This window comes from Eumetopias jubatus, unplaced genomic scaffold (genome assembly GCF_037043125.1).
Source record: "Eumetopias jubatus isolate StellerSeaLion01/CBP00866 unplaced genomic scaffold, mEumJub1_p1.0 scaffold_6, whole genome shotgun sequence".
Classification (NCBI taxonomy): Eukaryota; Metazoa; Chordata; class Mammalia; order Carnivora; family Otariidae; genus Eumetopias; species Eumetopias jubatus.
The window spans coordinates 105,674,917-105,688,060 of NW_028274812.1; the positions used below are offsets into that span (position 1 = coordinate 105,674,917).

A 13,144-nucleotide genomic window follows, 5' to 3' on the forward strand; every position below is an offset into this window, starting at 1 on the left:
GTCAATTATTTCACTTTGATAACTTTGTACTTTTTCTCTAGTGAGATTTAAATATTTTAAATAATGGAAGGGAAACTTTGTTCAGGCATTCCAAAGAATTTAATACTGAAGTGAACATAAGATTTTTGCCATTGTGGGGCTTACTCTCTAATGTGGGCTTTTTACTCCCTTTCTGTTTTGTTGGTTTGTTTGTCCTTGTACCAGTAACACACTATCTTAATTCTGTAGCTTTATAATTAGTCTGGTAGGACATATCCTTCCACTTTAAAAGTGTCTTGATTATTCTTGGCTCTTGGTGCTACTCTCACTGTTTGGGATGCGCCCTGCCTCTGTGACAACTTGTTGTAAACCAAATAAAAAGTTTAGAACTGATTTTTATTTCTTTTTAATTGCATTTTCTGCCTTTGCTTTTTTCTGTAGCTTTATTGAGATATAATTGACATACATTACTGTGTAAGTTTGAGGGACACAACGTGTTGATTTGATACACTAATTATTGCAAAATGATTACCACCATAGCTTTAGCTAACACCTCCATTACGTCACATAATTACCATTTCTTTTTTGTGGTGAGAACATTTAAAAATTACTCTTAGCAACTTTCAAGTGTAAAATACAATATCATTAACTATAATCACCATGGTGTACATTACATCCTTAGAACTTACTCATCTTATAACTAGAAGTTTGTACCCGTTAAGCAACATCTCCCCATTCCCCTCACTTTGACTCCTATAAACACCACTCTGCTGTCTGTTTTTATGAGTTCATTCTGCCTTTGTGTTGATGATGATATTTGTGGATTGATCTTATATTTGAAAAACATGCTAATAACTTCCTTTATTAACTCAAATAGTTTGTTTCCCAATTATTTTTGATTTTCTGTGTAGATACTCAGATTATATGTGAAGAAGAGTGGTGTTAGTTTATTCTTTTTCACTCTTTATGTAGTTTAAACCTTTTCTTGTCTTAATGTTCTGGCTACAATCTTAAGTGTTATAAGTACCCCCCTGCCATCCAAAAGTAGAGTGTTCCTCTGAAAACTTTCTAAGCCAAAGTGGCATAGAGTGAGACATAATTACCATTAATTTATATGGAAAACTTTTTAAGTGTTCCCAGACCCAAAAAATAACCTCACTTAGGCTTTTCTAATACCTTTGAACACATCTTACTAATGAATACACAAAATAAGTCAAAGTAAAGCACATATGCTCGTAGACACAGTTCTAAGCTATGGCAGCCTGATGCTGAGATGCTGAGTGTAGTTCCCAGGAAAGGAGCTTCATGGTGCTACTCTCACTGTTTGGGATGCGCCCTGCCTCTGTGACAACTTGTTGTAAACCAAATGCTGAACATGAGTTTTACTTTTGTCGTAAACTCAAATATCCTCTTTGGATTTCTCTAAATTAGCAAAAACAGATACTAATATAGATCTTTTGTACAAACAAAGTGGTGTAATGTGAAATTTGAAAAGCATGTGATACCTGTATGAAAGTGGGATAGTAGGAGTCCTTGTACTGGTGTGAATTTTGAAGAGTATGAATGTGTCTGAGTATATTGTTTCCTATATGGTTTTTGGCAGATTCTCTTAATCAGATGAAAGAAAATGCCTATAAGTCAAGTTCACTAAAATTTTCATCATGAGTGTTTGAGTGATTTTCCTATATCTGTTGAGATGATCATAAAATCTTTCTCTTTTCATATTTTAAGTAGTTAATTATTATCATTAATAGATATATGTTCCACTCTTGCTTTCCTGGGTATATTTTCCTGTTTCCAGAAAAATAGAACCAGTAGGGTAACTATGTGTGTTTACATATATGTGTATGAAAGTGATTTATTATAAGGAATTGGCGATACAATTATGGAAGCTGAGAAGTCCTAAGATCAGTCAACAAAGCTGGAGACTCAGGAATGCCAATGGTATATAGTTCCAGTCCAAGTCCAAATAGCTGAGGAGCAGGACAGCTGATGATATAAGTTACAGTCTGAGTCCAAAGGCATGAGATCCAGGAAAGCAAGTGGTATAAATTTTAGTTTCAGTAGAAAGCCTGAGAAGTACAAGATTCTAGTCCAGGGTGGTGGCATAGGAGCTTCCTGAACTTACCTCCTTCCATGAACACACCAAATCTGCAACTATACGCAGAAAAATTCCCTTTGAACAAAATCCAGAAGCTAGCTGAGCAACTCCTATATACCAAGCAAATGAGAAAAAAAAAAATCTATTTTAAACAGGCAGGAATGGGTGAGACATCCTTGCCATAAACCCCATCTTGGCACTGTGACATGCAATCAGGCAGGAACTCAGAACTAGCTTCTCCCTGAGGAGCACAGGATTTGGACCCAATATCCAGTGCCCCAACTTTTAATACTTCCACCTGAGGGATGGGCTCCCACAACTAACTCTGAAAGCCAGTGGGGTTTTGTCCACAAGATGATAGCAAAAAAGGAACAGTTCATAACTGGGTTGCCAGGACTCCCCAAGGACATGCCTTGGCTCTCCGTCCAGGGCTCAACTCAGCAGCAGAAGACAGAAATGACTGTCTCCCACCCTTTCCCTGAAAGGTGCCTATTTGTATTTTTTTACGGGGGGGGGGGGTCCTTTTATTAAAATTTAAATTCAATTAATTAACATATAGTGTATTATTAGTTTCAGAGGTAGTGTTCAGTGATTCATCAGTTGCTTATAACACCCAGTGCTCATTACATCACGTGCCCTCCTTAATGCCCATCACCCAGTTACCCCATCCCCCTACCCCCTACCCTCCAGCAACCCTGTTTGTTTCCTATGATTAAGAGTCTCTTATGGTTTTCTCCCTCTCTGATTTCGTCTTGTTTTATTTTTCCTGGGTTTGTTTCTTTTAGGAACCAGAATCATGCTGTATGTATTGTCCTTTGATGTGCTTGTTGGAGATGTTCTCAGCCTAGCACACTCCTTTTATCCATTATATATTCCACAGACTTGGTGTCACTGTTTGGGCTGCTTCATTCTGCTGTTACAATTATGCCCACTTTTGTGCACAAACTTGAGCACAGGGGCTGGAATTTGAGGGGAAGAGTGTCAGTTTGAGTCCTTGTCAATCTGAAGTGAAGGCGTGTTGACTTGGCATTGAGCAGGTGGCAGGCTGTGCATGCTGACTTGGGCAGCAGGGCGGGGTGGACTGTGAACTTGGGACCCATCTGCCGATGGCATCGTGTGTGACAGGGACATGGCTGGTTTTGTTTTTCTGGGAAACTCTATCTCTCCTTCTATTCTGAATGAAAGCCTTGCTGGATAGAATATTCTTGGCTGTAGATTTTTTCCTTTTAGCACTTTGATTTTATCATCCTGCTGTCTTCTGGCCTGCAAAGTTTCTGCTGAAAAACCCACTGATAGCCTTATAGGGTTTTCCTTGTATGTAACTGCTTTCCTTTCTCTTGCCACTTTTAAAATTCTCTCTTTCATCACTGCTTTTGGCCATCTTATTTACGTTGTGTCTTGGTGCAGACCTCTTTGGGTTGCTTTTGTTGGGGGCTCTCTGTGCCTTCTGGATCAGGATTTCTCTTTCCTTCCCCAGATTCAGGAGGTTTTCAGCTATTATTTCTTCAGAAAAATCTTCTGCCCCCTTTTCTCACTCTTCTCCTTCTGGGATCCCTATCATATGACTGGACTGTTATGTTTGACAGTGTCGCTGAGTTCCCTGGGTCTCTTCTCATTTGGGGTATTTTTTTCCACTCGCATCTGCTCAGCTTGATTACTTTACATTACTCTGTCCTCCAGGTTGCTGATCTATTCTTCTACTTCCTCTTGTTTGCTATTTATTCCATGTGGTCTATTTTTATTACCATTTAGTGGTCCAATATCTCTAATTGGTTCTTTTTTACGTCTCCTATCTCTTGGTGGAGGGTCTCATGGAGGTCCTGCACTCCTTTCTCAATTCTAGCAAGTATTTTTATGAGCATTACTTTAAATTCGCTATCAGACATATTACTTATCTCCATTTTGTTTAGGTCTCTTGCTCTGCTTTTGTTCCACTCTTTCATTTGGGACATATTCCTCTTTCTCCTCATTTTGTCTTTTGTTGTGTCTGTTTCTGAAAGTCAGCTACATCTCCCACACTTGAAAATAGTGGCTTTATGTAGAAGAGGTCCTGTAGTGCCCCGCAGTGCTGTGTCTCCTTTTCACCAGAAAATGGTGCTTCAGGGGTGTCTCCTATGTATGTTGCTACAGGGGTGTCCTTCCATTGTGGTAGAGCTGTGTTTGCCTTCAGTCCAGCCTGTGATGGCTCTCTGCCTGTTGTGGGCAGAGTCTGGTGCCTGTGGTGTTAGTGAGCCAGTCCAGGGCTGCCCTGGGCCTGAGTTGTGTCAGACCAGGTATTTACCAGAGATGAAGTAGTACCAAACTGTGGCACTTTCCCTGTGTTGTCCCCTGAGAAGCTTTTGTTGGTGGGTAGGGCCTGCAGTCAGACCAGCTGCCTGCCCCCAGCCCACTGCTGGGGTCACAGTCAGATTGGTGTGTGGTTATCTTCCCCTCTCCCTGGAGCAGGACTCACTTTGGAGTGGTGCTGACCCTTGTCTGGGTTGCACACACACTTCCAGGATTGTGGCACTACTTTGATGGGATCTTGCCAAAAGCAATTGGAGGGGGTGGATCTGCTTTTCTGTGGCGTCTTGTCTATGTTGGGCTGCGGAGAGTCTGTTCTGCTAGTTTTCGGGTTGCTTCCTGGGGTATTTATGCCAATGTAGGTGTTCTCTAGGTGGCCACACAGCAAGAGGTGAGCCCAGGGTCCTCCTACTCTGCCATCTTTCCAGCAGCCTCTCACCTATTTGCATTCTTAAAAGCTGTAGCCTGCAGCCAAGCATATATGGCCAACTACTATTTGACGAGGGAGCCAAGAATACTCAAAAAAAAGACAGTCTCCTCAATAAATTGTTCTGGGAAAATTGGATATACACATGTAAAACAATGAAACTTGACCCCTGTCTTACACCACTCACAAAAATTATGTCAAAATGGATTATGGACTTAAATGCAAGATCTGAAACTCCTAGAAGAAAACAGGAGAAGAGCTTTTTGACATGCATCTTGGTAATGATCTTTTGGAAATCACACCTAACCCAAAGACAGTTAAAGTAAAAAAATAAACAAATTGGACTATATCAAACTAAAAGGCCTCTGCACAGCAAAAGAAATGACAACCTGTGCAATGGGGAAAAATTTTTTTTTGCAAATCTTGTGTCTAATAAGGGGTTACTATCCAAAATATATAAAGAACTCATACAACTCAATATCCAGAAAACAAATATTACATTAAGTGGGCAAAGGATTTGAATAGACATTTATCTAAAGAAGATATACAGATGGCCCACAGGTGCATGAAAAGATGCTCCCAAGTCATCAGGGAAATGCAAATAAAAGCTATGAGATATCACCTCATGCCTGTTAGAATGGCTGTCATCAAAAAGACAGTGCTTGTGTGGATGTGGAGAAACATGAACCCTCATGCACTGTTGATGGGATTGCAAATTGTTACAGCCACTATGGAAAACAGTATGGATGTTCCTCAAAAAATTAAAAACAGAAATACTGTATGATTCAGCAGTTCCACTTATGGATATATATCCACAGGAAACAGAAACACTAACTTGAAAAAATATCTGCACCCCCATGTTCATAGCAGCATTATGTAAAATTGCTGAGATATGGAAACAACTGAACTGTCCATCAATGGGTGAATGAATAAAGATACACACACACACACACACACACACGTATGTATATGTATACACACAAACATAGGAATATTATTCAACCATAAAAAACAAGGAAGTCCTACCATTTCTGACAACATGAATGGACCTAGACTACATAATGCTAAGGGAAATAAGTCAGATAGAGAAAGACAAATATTATATGATCTCACTTATGTGGAATCTAAAGCAGAAACAAAAACAAACAAACAAAAAAACCCCACCAAACTCATAGAAACTCATAGAAAAAGGGTTCAGATTTATAGGTGCCAGAGGTTGGGGAGGGGGAATTGGAGGAAGACGGTCATATGGTACAGACTTCCGGTTATAAGATAAGTACTAGGGATGTAATGTACAACATGATGACTATAGTTAACACTGCTGTGTGTTACATAAGAAAGTTGTTAAGAGAGTAGATTCTAAAAGTTCTCACCACAAAGAAATTTTTATTTATTTTCTCTTTTGTATCTATATGAGATGATGGATGTTAACTTAAACCTACTGTGGTAATCATTTCACAATACATGTAAATCAAACCATCATGCTGTACAACCTTAAACTTACACAGTGATGTATGTCAGTTATTTCTCAATAAAAATGTGGGAACAAAACCTGCAGCCTGAAGGTCAGGCTTCTCATTTATCACATGTCTGCAGTATTCCCTCTGCCCCACTGTGGTTCATCAGTATCTTCATGAAAGGAGCTTATGCACAAATCTAGTGATCCAGCTTTTGTGACTGCCATCTAGAGGACACACTGGCTGTGGTGGCCAGTGGAGCTTTCATTTCTGTGTCCCCCAAAATAAAGTTTTATTTGAATTTTCTCCCAGGGCTCAGCACAGAGATAGCAGTTAGAAATGCCCATTTCCAGTCCTTCCTGGTAAGAGGCCTTATTTGCATATCATAAAAAACTACTGATTAAGCGTCAAGTTTCTAATTTGGCACATATCTAGGGACTGATTGTGAACCTCCCCACAGACCGGGGAGGCCTGTGCATTCTCCCTCTGACCAGATCTAATTCAAGAGTATCACCCTGAAAAGAGCTTTTGCACATGTTTGGTGACCTGGATTTTGTTGGCTGCCACCCAAGGGACACATCTCTTGATCTGGTAGTGGTGGCCAACAGATCTTGAGTTACAGATCCCATGGGAGTGTAGCAAGCAAAGAAACAGTTCTCAACCAACCATCACCCCAGGGCTCAGCACAGAGGGAACAGAGAGAAACACCCATCTACTAGTCATTCCCTCAGGGAAGCCTGTTTGAATATTTTAAAATATCCTGCCTTGGGGTCCAGCTTCCAATCAGCCTAAATCAGTGTGCTGACTGAGACCTTCTCCTTGTGGGACACTGATAGTTCTTGGCATACCTAAGTTACCTAGGAGTCTGTAAGAACAAAGAAGGTTAAATTTAGAGAGACAACCAAGAACTAGGGCTGAATGATAAGGTTCATCTCCTATATAAGACTATCAGTCCAGACTGAGGAGGTGGCCATTTTATGTAATGCACACAGGGAAATCAACACAGAGAATGAAGGGAAATGGGAAACGAGAAAGAGATGTTCTCACCAAAATTATAAGATAAAACTCAAGAAACTGAGGTAAGTGGTTTACCTGATAAATAATTCAAAGTAATGGTCATAAAGATGCTCACTGAAATCAAGAGAACAAAGCATTAATAAAGTGAGAATTTTAACAAAGAGATAGAAAATATTAAAAAATATGCCAAGCAGAGATCATAGAGTTGAAGAATATAATAACTGAACTGAAAATTTCAGTAGAGATGTTTAACAACAGACTAGATGAAGCCTAAGAAAGCATCAGTGAACTTGAAGACAGAACAGTGGAATTCATGCAATCAGAGGGGCAAAAAGAATAATAAAAAAAAAAGAGTAAAGATAGTTTAAATGAAGATACCATTAATCAGACCAATATTTGCATTATAAGGGTACCAGAGAAGAAGAAGAGAGAGAAAGGGGGTAGAAAGCTTATTTGAAGAAATAATGGCTGAAAATTTTCATAACCAATGGAAAGAAACAGATTCAGGATGCCCACAGAGTTCCAAATCAGATGAATCCAGACACCCACACTGAGACACATTATAATTAAATTGTCAAAGGTTAAAGACAAGGGAAGAATCTTAAAAGCCACAAATCAACTTGTTACATATGAAGGAACCCCCACAAGACTTGTTAGCAAATTTTTTCAGCAGAAACTTTGCAGGTCTAAAGAGAGTGGCATGATATAATCAAAGTGCTGAAAGGAAGCAATTGGCAACCAAGAATAGTCGACCTGGCAAAGTTGTCCTTAGCAATTGAAGGAGAATTAGAGTTTTTGAGACAAGTGAAGGAGTTCATAACCACTAGACTAGCCTTATAGGAAATGTTCAAGAGACTTCTTCAAACTGAAATGAAAGAATACTAATTAGTAACTAGAAAACATATAAAAGTACAAATTCCATCAGTTAAATTCATAGTACTCAAATGTTCAGTGGTGGTGAGTAAATCATTCATACATCTAGTATGAAGGCTAAAAGACAAAAGTAGTAAAATTACTGACAACTACAATAATTTGTTAATGATACACAAAGTAAAAAGATGTACATTGTGAAATTCAAAAACCAAAATGGAGACAGGGGAGTAAACAGTATGAAAACCTGAGAAGCAGTAGAGCTGATCGTGTAAGTCCCAGTCTGAGTTCAAAGACAGTGGAAGACTGATGTCCCAGTTTGAAGATAGGCAGAGGGAGTGTTTCTCCCTTACACTGCCTTTTGTTCTTTTCAGGCCTTCAAGAGGTTGGATGAAGCCCACACATGTTGGAGAGGGCAAGTTTGCCTCAGGCAATTAATCTCATTGAGAATTACTTTCACAGACATGTCCAGATTAATGTTTAACCAAATATTTGGGCACCCCTAGCCCAGTCAGGTTAAGACATAAGATTAACCACTACCCCATGTCACCTTGACACCCGTATACATCTCCTTAAACTATTCTTAATCTCCAAATAAAGACAATAACAGGGTCATATTTTGCCTAACTTGATACAATTATCCAGTGTACAACTGAAAATGTGTTAACACATTTCCCAGAAGATGAGGTTAATTCTTTGAGTGATGTTTACACTTCTTAATATCCCTAAGTTAAATACTATGATGTAAACATAATTAAATATTATGCTATTGATCCAATATATCTTATGTTACATGATAAGGGAATAAGGAAGGGAAGGAAACAATATTTGCCCAATAATCACACACACACAAACATATTTATAACAAAACAAGGAGGAAATATAATGATTACAGTCCTTGTTTTTCTTACTGGTAATGTGAATAGCTGGTATTAGTAACTACCTTTTTCTACTACACATTCTGTATTCCCTTTGCCTTCAGCAAGCACCTCAGCTGGTTGTGGCTTTTTGCCTGGTGGAATGACCCAAACCTTCATTCCTGAAGGATCTGGGTCATTAATAGCCTCTCCTGGTTTGGGTGGTTGTAATTTTCCATTGGTTTTAATAACAGGGCAGGGTAATACTAAGAGGTGGCCTCAGGGATCTCCTGTATTCCAGACATACTCTTCCTTACCTCCACTGTGGCGAACCAGTCCAGTCTCCACTTGGTAGTCAACATCACTCACCCCAGCTAGCACAGTAACTCCCTCTTTGCTTGTTGACTCAGAAGCATGAGGAATCCAAAGTGACTGAGCGGCAGTCTTAAAATTTCATTTCAATGGAATAATTGTTGTGTCAGTGGAGTAAATGTGAAAGCATTCCTCCCTCTGGAAAAGACTTCGAGGCCAGCAAATCATAAGGTCATGGGAACTGGAAGCAAAAATTTTGCTAGTGGGTCTTTAGAGGTAATAATGAGTGCTGCCACTACCATTCCACCCCTTGATTCCTGGATTTGTGAATCCTATTTGTGGGAGAAACAGCACCGTATACTGGATGTTAATTCACAGGTTGTGTAAGTGTTCTGGAAAACCTTGCCCCAGCTCTACAAGGTATTGCCACCTAGTTGGCATGTAACTGGATTTTCAAAAGCCATTCCCACCATTCTGTCAAATCAGCTACTTCATAATGTTGGGGAACATGTTAAGACTAGTGCTTGTGAATTCTTTGAGCATGGACCCAGTGCACCACTTCCTTTGCTATGAAGTGAGTTGTTTTTTTTTTTTTTTATCACAAACAATGCTGTATGGAGTACCATGACAACCGATAAGGCATTTTGTAAGTCCACAGATGTTAGTTTTGGCAGTGACATTGCATGTGGGGACAGCAAATGCATATCCAGAGTAAATATCTATTCTAGTAAGAACCATACCCTTTCATTTTCGTGATGGGAGTGGTCTAATGTAATCAACCTCTTGCAAGGAAGATGGCTGATCACCCTGGGGAATGGTGCCAGTTTAGAAACTCAGTGTTGATCTTTGCAGCTGACAGATGGGCACTCAGCAGGGGGCTGTAACAATGATGGCATTGATTAGTGGAATTCCATGTTACTGGGCCCTGCATATCCTCCATCCCTCTCACCATGACCACTTTGTTCATGAGCCCCATTGAATGATGACAGGATGATTGGATGAAAAAACCGTTAGTATCCACTTGATTATTAAAATTCTCCTTTGCTGAGGTTGCCCCTGAGTATTCACACGGGATCCAAATATCTTCACCTTTTTTTTTCTCGTTCAGAGAAATCTGTCCACCTACCTCTTCCCCAGATTTCCTTCTCATCAATTTTGTTCCTTACCACTTTTTCAGCCAACCATTGACCATAGCCCATGAATCAGTATGTAATTGCAAATCTGACCATTTGCCCTTTCGAATAAAATAAACAACTAGATGCACTGCTAAAAGTTCTTCCCATTGGGAGGATTTTCCTTCACCACTGACTTTGAGTGATGTTCCAGAAGGGGACTGCAGTGCTCCAGCCTGTTCACTTTTGGTTGGTGCCTGCATATCATGCCGGACCATATGTAAACCAGGGCCTGAGTCTTCTCTTTTTCTGTTAGTTGATCATAGGGAGCTCCCATGAGGTCATAGGAGAAGGGTAGGAAGGAAAGTAAATTCCCCCTCATTCTACCTTTTGTTTGATTCAAGCCTTTTAATTATGGTTTTTTTTTTCTGTTTATATACATGAGTAAAACTTATGTGTAATTTTACTTTCTTTCACTGTTTTTTTCTAGTTTTGAAACCCAGGTTATACTAGCCTAAATAAATGAGTTAGGGAGTATATATCTTTTTGTATTCTCTTTAAAAGTTGTATCAAATTAGAATAATCTATTCTTTGCATGTTTGATACAAAATTACAGATGAGAAACATTTGCTTGGGTTTTGTTTGGGCTTTGATTTTTTACTGCTGATTTAATTTCTTTAAAATTTATAAAACTTATTCAGGTTTTTTATTTCTTTTTGAGTCAGCTTTGGCCATTTGTTTTTTTGTTTTTTTAAGAAATTTATCCATTTCGCCACAGTACCAACATATTTGGCATAACATTGATCATGATATTTCGTTATTACCCATGATGTGTTATGGGTAATTTCCTCAGATCTGCTGTTCTGAACCCTAATTCCCTTTATAGCTGAATCTAGTCTGGTTAATTTTTTTTCATCCATATTGATTATTGTGGTATAACTTAAAATTTACCACTTACTTATTTTTAACTGTACAATTGCCTGGCATGAAATACATTCAAAATGCTGTGCTATCATCATCACTATTTATTTTAGAAGTTATTATCATCCCAGACAAACTCTCTACACATTAAGCAAAAACTTTCCAGTCCCCTTGTGTCCTTTTTTCTACTTCCTGTCTCTATGAATTTTCTTATTACGGATAACTCATAAGTGGCAACATACAATATTTGTCATTTTTGTCTGGCTTATTTTAGTTAGCATACTGTTTTTAAAATTCATTCATGTAGGGGCATGTATCAGAACTTCTTTCCTTTTTATTGCTGAATAATATTTAGTTATATGTATATAGTTTGTTTATTCATTCGTTAATGGAGATTTGGGTTGTTTTGACAATTCTTTTTGACAATTCTGAATGATGTAGCTATGATCATTGGTGTACACATACCTGTTTGAATCCCTGTTTTCAATTTTCATTTCTTTGGAGGTATATACCCTTGAGTGGAATTGCCAGGTCAAAAGCTCATTCTGTGTTTGACATTTTCCAGAACCACCCAACTGTTTTTCCACTGTGTCTGTACCATTTTGAATTTTCTCTAGCAATGTACAGTGTTTCCAGTTTCTCTGTATCCTAGCCAGCACTTTCCATTTGGTTGACAATAGCCATTCTTCTGGGTTTGAAGTAGCATCTCAGTGTGGTTTTGATTCGTATTTGTCTAATGACTGATGATATGAGGATCTTTTCATTTGCTGTTGGCTATTTGTATATTTTCATTGGAGACATATCTATTCAAGCCTATTGCCCATTTTAAAATTGTTTTTTTTCTTTATTGTTATAAGAGTTTATAAATATATTCTGGTGATTCATCTGATATATTATTTTCAAATATTTTCCTAGTAAGTGGGTTGTCTTTTCACTGTCTTGTCCTTTGATGTATAAAGGTTTGTAATTGTGATGAATTCCAATTTATTTATTTTTTCTTTTGTTGCCTGTTATTTTGGTGTCCTAGTTAAGAAACCCTTGCCAAATCCAAGGTCATGAAGATTTCCTGGTTTTATTTTAAGAGGTTTATAGTTTTAGCTTTTTAATTTAGGTCTTTGATCTATTTTGAGTTTATTTTTTTATATGGTACAAGGTAAGAATCCAACTTCATTCTTTTGCATGTGGATATCTTGTTTCCCTGCATCAGTTGTTGAAAAAACTGTCCCTTCCAAATTGGTTGTTCCTGGTACCCTTATTGAAAATCAGTCATACATAATGCAAAATTTTATTTCTGGGCTCTCTATTCTGTTCCATTTGTCCATCCTCATGCCAGCATTACATTTTTTGTTCTTTCACCCATAGCCTCCAGCAAGATAGCCAAAGTGCTTTCACACATACCAGATATCACTGACTTCATATTTGGTTCCTCAAACTGATCTCCTGCCTTGCTTGGGGTCCCAGCATTCTTTGCTACATCTTGAATACAATGCCAGATGAAATCCAGATTATTGGCTACTATGAATAATTAGATGCCTTCAGAATAAATTTTTGCTCCAGGGCTCTGTATCCAGTGGAACTGTATTTTCTCATCTTCTCAGCCTTCTGTTTTATCTCCTACACTGATGGTTAAAATAAACTTTAAATGTAATTTGTTAATATAGTATTGTGCATTTTCAAATGTCCTTTACCAGGAAGGGATTCTCTGCACATCTGGTCCACCATATGAAAGTTGAGAAAAGTACTTTTAAGTACTTTTAATAATCCATTCTTGACAATCTGTTGTATATAATTAGAAATGATAAATTATG

The 13,144-nt window shown here is 38.4% G+C and overlaps 1 protein-coding gene across 3 annotated transcripts in view; it reads left to right on the forward strand.

Annotated features, from left to right (window-relative positions):
• SUPT3H (SPT3 homolog, SAGA and STAGA complex component) overlaps nt 1-13,144 on the forward strand; it is a 548,140-nt gene that overhangs the window by 268,527 nt on the left and 266,469 nt on the right. The gene's annotated exons all lie outside the window — the stretch shown is intronic.